The sequence below is a fragment of the Macaca nemestrina genome, chromosome 4 (assembly GCF_043159975.1).
Source record: "Macaca nemestrina isolate mMacNem1 chromosome 4, mMacNem.hap1, whole genome shotgun sequence".
NCBI classification, from domain to species: Eukaryota; Metazoa; Chordata; class Mammalia; order Primates; family Cercopithecidae; genus Macaca; species Macaca nemestrina.
Window position 1 is genome coordinate 17941678 of NC_092128.1, and position 7625 is coordinate 17949302.

Below are 7625 nucleotides of genomic sequence, written 5' to 3' on the forward strand. Positions count from 1 at the left end.
AGAAATCTTTGAGTCAAACACACATGTAATAATGCATGAATCTCTTTTAGAACATTTTCCAGAGAGTGAATGACCAGCTTCTGCTTGCACACTTGAAGTGATGGGGGAATCACTTTGTCTGCAAGTGGCCCAGTCCACTTCAGACAGTGTAAGTAGCTAGACAGTTCTTCCCTATACTGAGCTTTCTCGTAAGTCTGTATAACTTATACTCATTGGCCTTTGTTTTTGCTTTCTAGAGGCCCACAGATGAGGCCTGATTTATCTTCCATTTAGTGGTCCTTCTTGCCCTTGACATCAGTCATCATGTTCTCCCTACACCTTCTTTCCTCCAGACTAAATACCCCTTGTTCATTCTTGTGTTTGCTCTTCTTTGGTTTCTGATACTTCCTGATTGTTGGTGTTCCTTTGAGCTAATACTTCCTTCATCTAGAAGTCATGTAAACCTATGAAGAAAATTTGGTAAGTCTGTCATGTTTTTATATGACCTTTGTGGAGTTCTAATGATCCTCACTTTCTCTTCTGGGAGCCCATAAGTCATCCCCTTCTTAAGCCATTCCTAGAAACTTGCTCCAAAATGGCATTAAGGTCATTGATCTCTGATTTGTGAAATCTGCATTTTTGAAATTTGGAGTTTCATTTGTTCACACCCACCCACTCCCTTTTTTAAAGCGACATTAATATTCTGCAAGCTTTCTCTAAAGTCACCGAGAAAGGTTGAGACATCATTGAAAGTTCTCTCCATTTCCTGGAATACAGTTCACCTGGAGCAGACAGATGTTTTCCTCCAATTTCTTCACCCATTCTGAACTGTCCTCAGTTACCATATTGTTCTACCCTGTACCCCACCTCTGGCCTGAAAATCTCTCTTTGACACTGTCAATTGAAAGCAAAAATAGTTGATGAGATGTGCTTTCTCTTTGCCATCTATCAATATCAATATTACACAATTTGGCCAGGTGCAGTGGCTCACACCTCTAATCACAGCACTTTGGGAGACCGAAGTGGGAGGACTGCTTGAGCCCAGGAGTTTGGACAAGAGCCTGGGCAACATAGTGGGATCCTATGTCTACAAAGCCGGGTGTGGTGGCAGGCACCTGTGGTCCCAGCTATTCAGGAGGCTGAGGTAGGAGGATCACTTGAATCTGGGAGGTCATAGCAGCAGTGAGCCATGATGGCAACACTGCACGGCAGCCTGGGAAACAGAGTGAGCTCCTGCCTAAAAAAAAGAAAAACAAAAAGAAAAGGCACCATTTGTCTAGAGAAAAGTTTCCCCACATATTCTTATTTCTTTTTTCATAATTAACTTTGCAAAATTTGGACATTATTTGTAACCCAAAAGTTATTTTGAACTCTAGCCCTCCTGATACAGGTCCCAGGTCAACGACATGCTAGTATGTATGGGTGAACAGGTATCCTTCTTTTCTCATCCAGATCTTCTTTCTAAATCTCAGCTTTAAGACTGGGCAGGGTGGCTAATGGCTGTAATCCCAGTACTTTGGGAGGCCAAGGCAGGGGATCACTTGAGGTCAGGAGTTCGAGACCAGCCTGGCCAACATGGTGAAACCCTGTCTATACTAAAAACACAAAAATTAGCCGGGCGTGGTGGTGGGTGCCTGTTATCCCAGCTACTTGGGAGGCTGAGGCAGGATAATCACTTGAAACCAGGAGGTAGAGGTCGCAGTGAGCCAAGATCATGCCACTGCACTCCAGCCTGGGTGACAGAGTGAGACTCAGTCTCAAAACAAACAAACAAACAAACAAAAAAATCCGATTTAGAGAGTCATATTAGTTTAACTACCTTCCTTCTCTTCTTCCTCATCAGAATCATAACAGCAAAAGGCTCTTTTCATCTCACCCCGGGGCATCTAAGTCCTCTCCTTTTATTTTTTTCTTCCTCCACCCCACCACCATATTAATCTTCTTCTTAAATTCCACAGTTATCCTGTAGTAGGGCTGGGCACAGTGGCTCATGCCTGGAATCCCAGCTTTGGGAGGCCAAGGAGTACAGATCACTTGGGTCCAGGAGTTCGAGACCAGCCTGGCCAGCATTGCAAAACCCTGTCTCTACTAAAAATACAAAAGTTAGCCAGGCATAGGGGTGCAGGTCTGCAGTCCCAGCTACTCAGGAGGCTGAGGCACGAGAATCACTTGAACCCAGGAGGTGGAGGCTGCAGTGAGCAGAGATCGTGCTGCTGTACTCCAGCCTGGGTGACAGAACGAGACTCTGTCTTAAAATAAAATAAAATAAAATTCTGCAGTAGTTTCACCTTGTCTGTACTGTAAAGCTCAGACCTTTTACAACCCTGTAAGACCCTGCCCAGGGCTTCAGCCTAGCCTCTAAAGATGAATTCCTCACTCTCAAAGAAACACCCTCTAAACATGTTTTGAAAGCTCCACCCTGGTATCACTCCTCTTGCCCACATAATATCTAACTGCTCTGGTTTTTAAGATTCTTACAATTACAGGTGCCTCATATCAATAGGTCAAATAAACATCATTTGATCATCTCAGTAGAAGCTAGAAAGACAACCAATTAAACCCAACAAACATTCTTGATATGTAAAAGGTCTTCCTAAACTAGAGATAATTTTAAATGAATAAGATCATCTCCTACATAAAGAAATATTTCAAACTAGTAGGAATAAAACAAGTAACACAACAGAAAAAAAAGTGCAGTTTATAAAAAGACAATTTACAGAAGAAGAAATTGAGATGGAAAATTAACATATGAAAAAACCTCACTAGCAATCTACGGAATACAAATGTTTTTAAAATACTGTTTTTTACCCACCAGATGGGGAAAAAATGTACATGTCTATTAATATCAAGTGTTGGCTGGGGCATAGAGAAACATGCTCTCATGCACTTCTGGTGGGAGCATGAGCTGATAGAGCTACTCTAGAGGGCAATTTGTAGTCACTGTTAAGATGAAAAAGACATGTCTCTATAACCCAGCAGATATCCTTCTGTACTTGTCTGCCCATGTCATCACATAACTATTTTCTCTTGTGTGTCTTCACATTACTCCTCTGTGCATCTCCATCTCCAAACTTCCCTCTTCTTATGGGGACAACGGTCATATTGCTATAGAGACCTACCCTACTCCAGTTTGACCTATCTTAATTATCTTAATCAATGACATCTACAATGATGCGATTTTTTTTTTTGGTTTTTTTTTTGTTTTGTTTTTTGTTTTTTTGAGACAGAGTCTTGCTCTGTTGCCAGGCTGGAGTGCAGTGGCTCAATCTCGGCTCACCGCAACCTCTGCCTTCCAGGTTCAAGTGATTCTCCTGCCTCAGCCTCCCGAGTAGCTGGGACTACAGGCACACACCACCATGCCAAGCTAATTTTTGTATTTTTAGTAGAGATGGGGTTTTTACCATATTGGCCAGGATGATCTCAATCTCTTCACCTCGTGATCCACCTGCCTCGGCCTCCCAAAGTGCTGGGATTACAGGCGTGAGCCACTGCAACTGGTCGTGATGATGCTATTTCTAAAGATCACATTCTGAGGAAGTGGGGGTTAGGACTTCAACCCGTAACTCTACTTTTCATACAGAAAAAAAAGGAGCATAAGAAAATATACATGTATCTACTTATTTGTGCAAAATCAAAGGGTAAAAAGCCAAGCAGGCAACAGTAAGTTGACAGCAGGAAGCCACTAGCACCTTGGGTTAAAAGTAACATTGCGAGACCCCAGGGCAATCATACAAATGAAGGTCCACATACCATGTTCAATGTTTAAAATAAGTCAAATGACAAATTGTTAAATCAAAGTGTGTTCTATCCTTCTATATTACAAATACCTTTATGATGACAAAATTTTGAAATAAATATATGTAAAGTTATTTTAGTTGTTTTTTTTTTTCTTTTAATAGAGACAGGGTCTCATTCTGTTACCCAGACTGGAGCGCAGCAGTGTACTCCACTGTAACCTCAAACTCCTGGGTTCAATTGATCCTACCATCTCAGCCTCCTGACTAGATGGGGCAACAGACGTGTGCCACCACACCTGGCTAATTTTCATATTTTTTTGGTAGAGACGAGGTTTCACCATGTTACCCAGGCTGGTCTCACGCTCCTGGGTTCAAGTAATCCTCCTGCCTTGGCCTCCCAATGTACTGGGATTACAAGCATAAGCCACCATGCCTAGCAAGCTATGTTTCTTCCATAAATAAAAGTAGGCAAAATAGCATGTGCTGGTGAACCAGCAATGTTCAAATTCATAGTAAAATAAAAGCATTTCATAATTCATAACTAATTATACATATTTTTTCTTTTTCTTGATGTTTACTCCAGAAAAATCATTAATCCTATTGCTATAATCAAGATTTTCACATAACTTCTATTGATGGCAATGCCAAATGTTCTTAACAACTTTTTGATTCATTGTAATTTTTAGATCTTTTTTGGTTTGTTTCGAGACAGGGTCTCTCTCTGTTGCAGAGGCTGGATTGCAGTGGCGCCATCACAACTCACTGTAGCCTCGACCTCCCAGGTCGAGGTTAAGAGATCCTCCCAACTCTGCCTCCTGAGAAGCTGGGACTACAGGCACCTGCCACCGCTTTCGGCTAATTTTCATATTTTTAGTAGAGATGGGGTTTCACCATGGTGCCCAGGCTGGTCTCAAACTCCTGAGCTTAAGCAATCTGTTCACCTTGGCCTCCCAAAGTGCTGGGATTGCAGGCATGAGCTACCATGCCCAGCCAGATAGGTTTTTTTATTATTATTAATTTCAACTTGGACAAATTTCACTCTACTGAGACAGTAACACTTTTATTGGAAGTATTGGTAAAATTTTTAAAGCAAACTTATTTTGAAATTTTACATGTTATTTTCAAGCACTGTAACAATCACATATGAAAAGCTCTTATTAGTGCAGAACAATACTATATTTTACTTTTATCATGTAAATCATGATCATATATACCATTTTTTTTTTACCATCTCTTAAAGTAATATCTAGATCCAGACAACATTTCTTAAGTTCTTCTTTCAAATATTCCAATGCTAGGATAAAGAAAACCAAAAATCAAAACATTGCTTAATTTATTAAAATCTCCATTTAATCAAGACCATATCTTGATCTATGATGATTGGAAAATAGTTTTTATAGACATTACTTTGGGATAATGAATCTTCTCCTTTATAGTCTTTCTTTCTTTTTCTTTTTTTTCGTTCAAGCCATTCTCATGCCTCAGCCCCCCAAGTAGCTGAGACAAAGGCATGCACCACCACGCCTAACTAACTTAAAGTCATAAAAACGTTTTCATTTTCTTGTCCTAATGTCCTAATATTTTATTAGAATATCATTTTGATTTCACATGCAGTTCATTTCTATTTAGAGAAAAATATTTTCTTTAAAATTTAAAAATATATTTTAAAACTAAAGTGAGAAAATGCCAAATTTAGATCTGAATTTTTACAGATTTTTGTTTCTGTACATTATTTTTTTGCTTTTTTATTTTCAATTTAATCCTTGGATTTTGTTTGGCTTATATATTAAAAATCCTCAAAAGAAAGGAAACCAAGCTAGAAACCTTTTAAGGAGGACTCCCTTTCAGGACCTCCTACCTATTTTGTTTACATTATTAATAACAAGCAATAGTTCATATCAAAGAATTGTGGATAGCACAAATCCAAGATTGATTTCCTTTTCCATCAAAGATCACATTTTGCTCTGTATTTGAGCATCATCTGTTGTTTCAGGTAGCTGGTATACCTTATATCTAGTATACCTTATGTCTTTTCTAAATAAAATTTAATGACTTTAGCAGCATTTTTTATTCAGACTTTCCATCATATGTCTTCAAGTGGCTATAAGATCAAATTTAAATGTGCTTTGTCTGTGGATAGATTCAAGATATATCTCAAATACCTATAATCTTTCAATTTCTCCAAAGAATTTTACGACTATTGGCTCAAGCTTAGGCCACATCTCTTAGTAACACATTAAACTATGTACCATATATGATACTAGCATGTTTCTGTATTTTAGGCCAAAATTCAGAATGGGTCAAGAAATATAGTTAAGAGCAACATGAATTTCTTAATATTGCAAAACAGTCCTCAGCGACCATGTACAACTGTTGCAAAATACCATCCTAATACCCATGTAACTCCAGAACCAGGAATTGGAACACCAAAGGAAGACAGAAAATGGATACTTATGCCTTCTGGGAAATTATACTTCCTTATTCAAAAATCTACTAAACACATGCTGTCTGGGAGAAAAGATGGATAAGTTAATTGTCTTGTCCTCTTTTACGTCTAAGTGCTTCTACCTTCAGATCCCCTCAGCGCGCCAAAGCAGAATCCACCCCCAACATCAGCAGCAATACAACCCAAAGCACTTGGCGGCACTCACATGCAGTTGTCTTTCGTTTCGAGGATACAGGCCAAGAGGCATCTCAGAGCGTTTTCCTGCGGCCCGTTCTGTGTTAACCAGAAGAGCAGAAGTTTAGGGTCACGGTCCATGCTGTGCAGACCTGATGCAGGAACTCAAGACATAGAGGCAGCCGTGAGTTCTTCAGTTCAGTTATTTGTGTGTGTTTGGAATATGTAGAGCCCTCTAACATGTGGGGTTGGGAAGGGACCCTCTTGCTGGGGACTAAGGGCAGCCTAGCTGAAGAAACAAAAAGGAAGAAGTATTTCCTGAAACCTGGGACCAGGTTTGCCCAACAGAAGCTGGAACCATGGAGACACCTGTCTGGCCAGAGCTGGAGCCATGAAATAGATGCAGCTGTTGCTAGAGTTGCTACTTGTGGCAGAGAATAAGGGAGGAATACCCGGTCTTCTCCCTTTCTTCTGTTCACCAATCTCTTGCCCGAACCTCCCAGGGCCTGCACTCAGCAGGAAACCAGCTGACATGGGAACCTTGGGACATGCCGATTTCAGTCCACTGCAGTACAACAGAGCAGGGAAGGGCAAGGAACAAATGTTAAGGCAAACAGGACACGGTGAACTGGCACGCAGTGAAACTGCAGAGACATTCCAATAAAATCAGGACCGAGATAAACATGCTCTCTCATACATGTATATATGAGATGGTTTTTGAGATAGGGTCTCCCTCTGTCAGCCAGGCAGTAGTGCAGCGGCACACTTACAGCTCACTGCAGCCTCCACCTCCTGGGCTCAAGCAAGGAGCCCAGCGCAATCCTCCTACCTCAGCCTCCCTAGTACCTGGGACTATAGGCATGTACCACCATGCCCAGCTAATTTTTTTTTTATTTTTTTGTAGAAACGGGGTTTTACCATGTTGCCCAGGCTGATCTCAAACTCCTCACCTCAAGCGATCTGCCTGCCTCAGCCTCCCAAAGTGCTGGGATTACAGGCATGAGCCACCGCATCAGGCTATATTTAATATATTAGAGGTCAAGAATAGGGCAGGAAACAAAAATAAGTGTTATAACCATTGGAAAGGAGGATGCAAAACTATTATTATATATAGAAAATGACTGAAAACTCAAAAGAATAAAGTAACAAGCCAGTAGCACTAATAAGAGAGTTGGATAAGATGGCTGAATGTAAGAAAAATAAAGATACCAATATTTTCCAACATAATAGCAATTAATTATTAGAAAATATATTGGAAACCTCTTCCATTCAAGATAACAACAAAAACT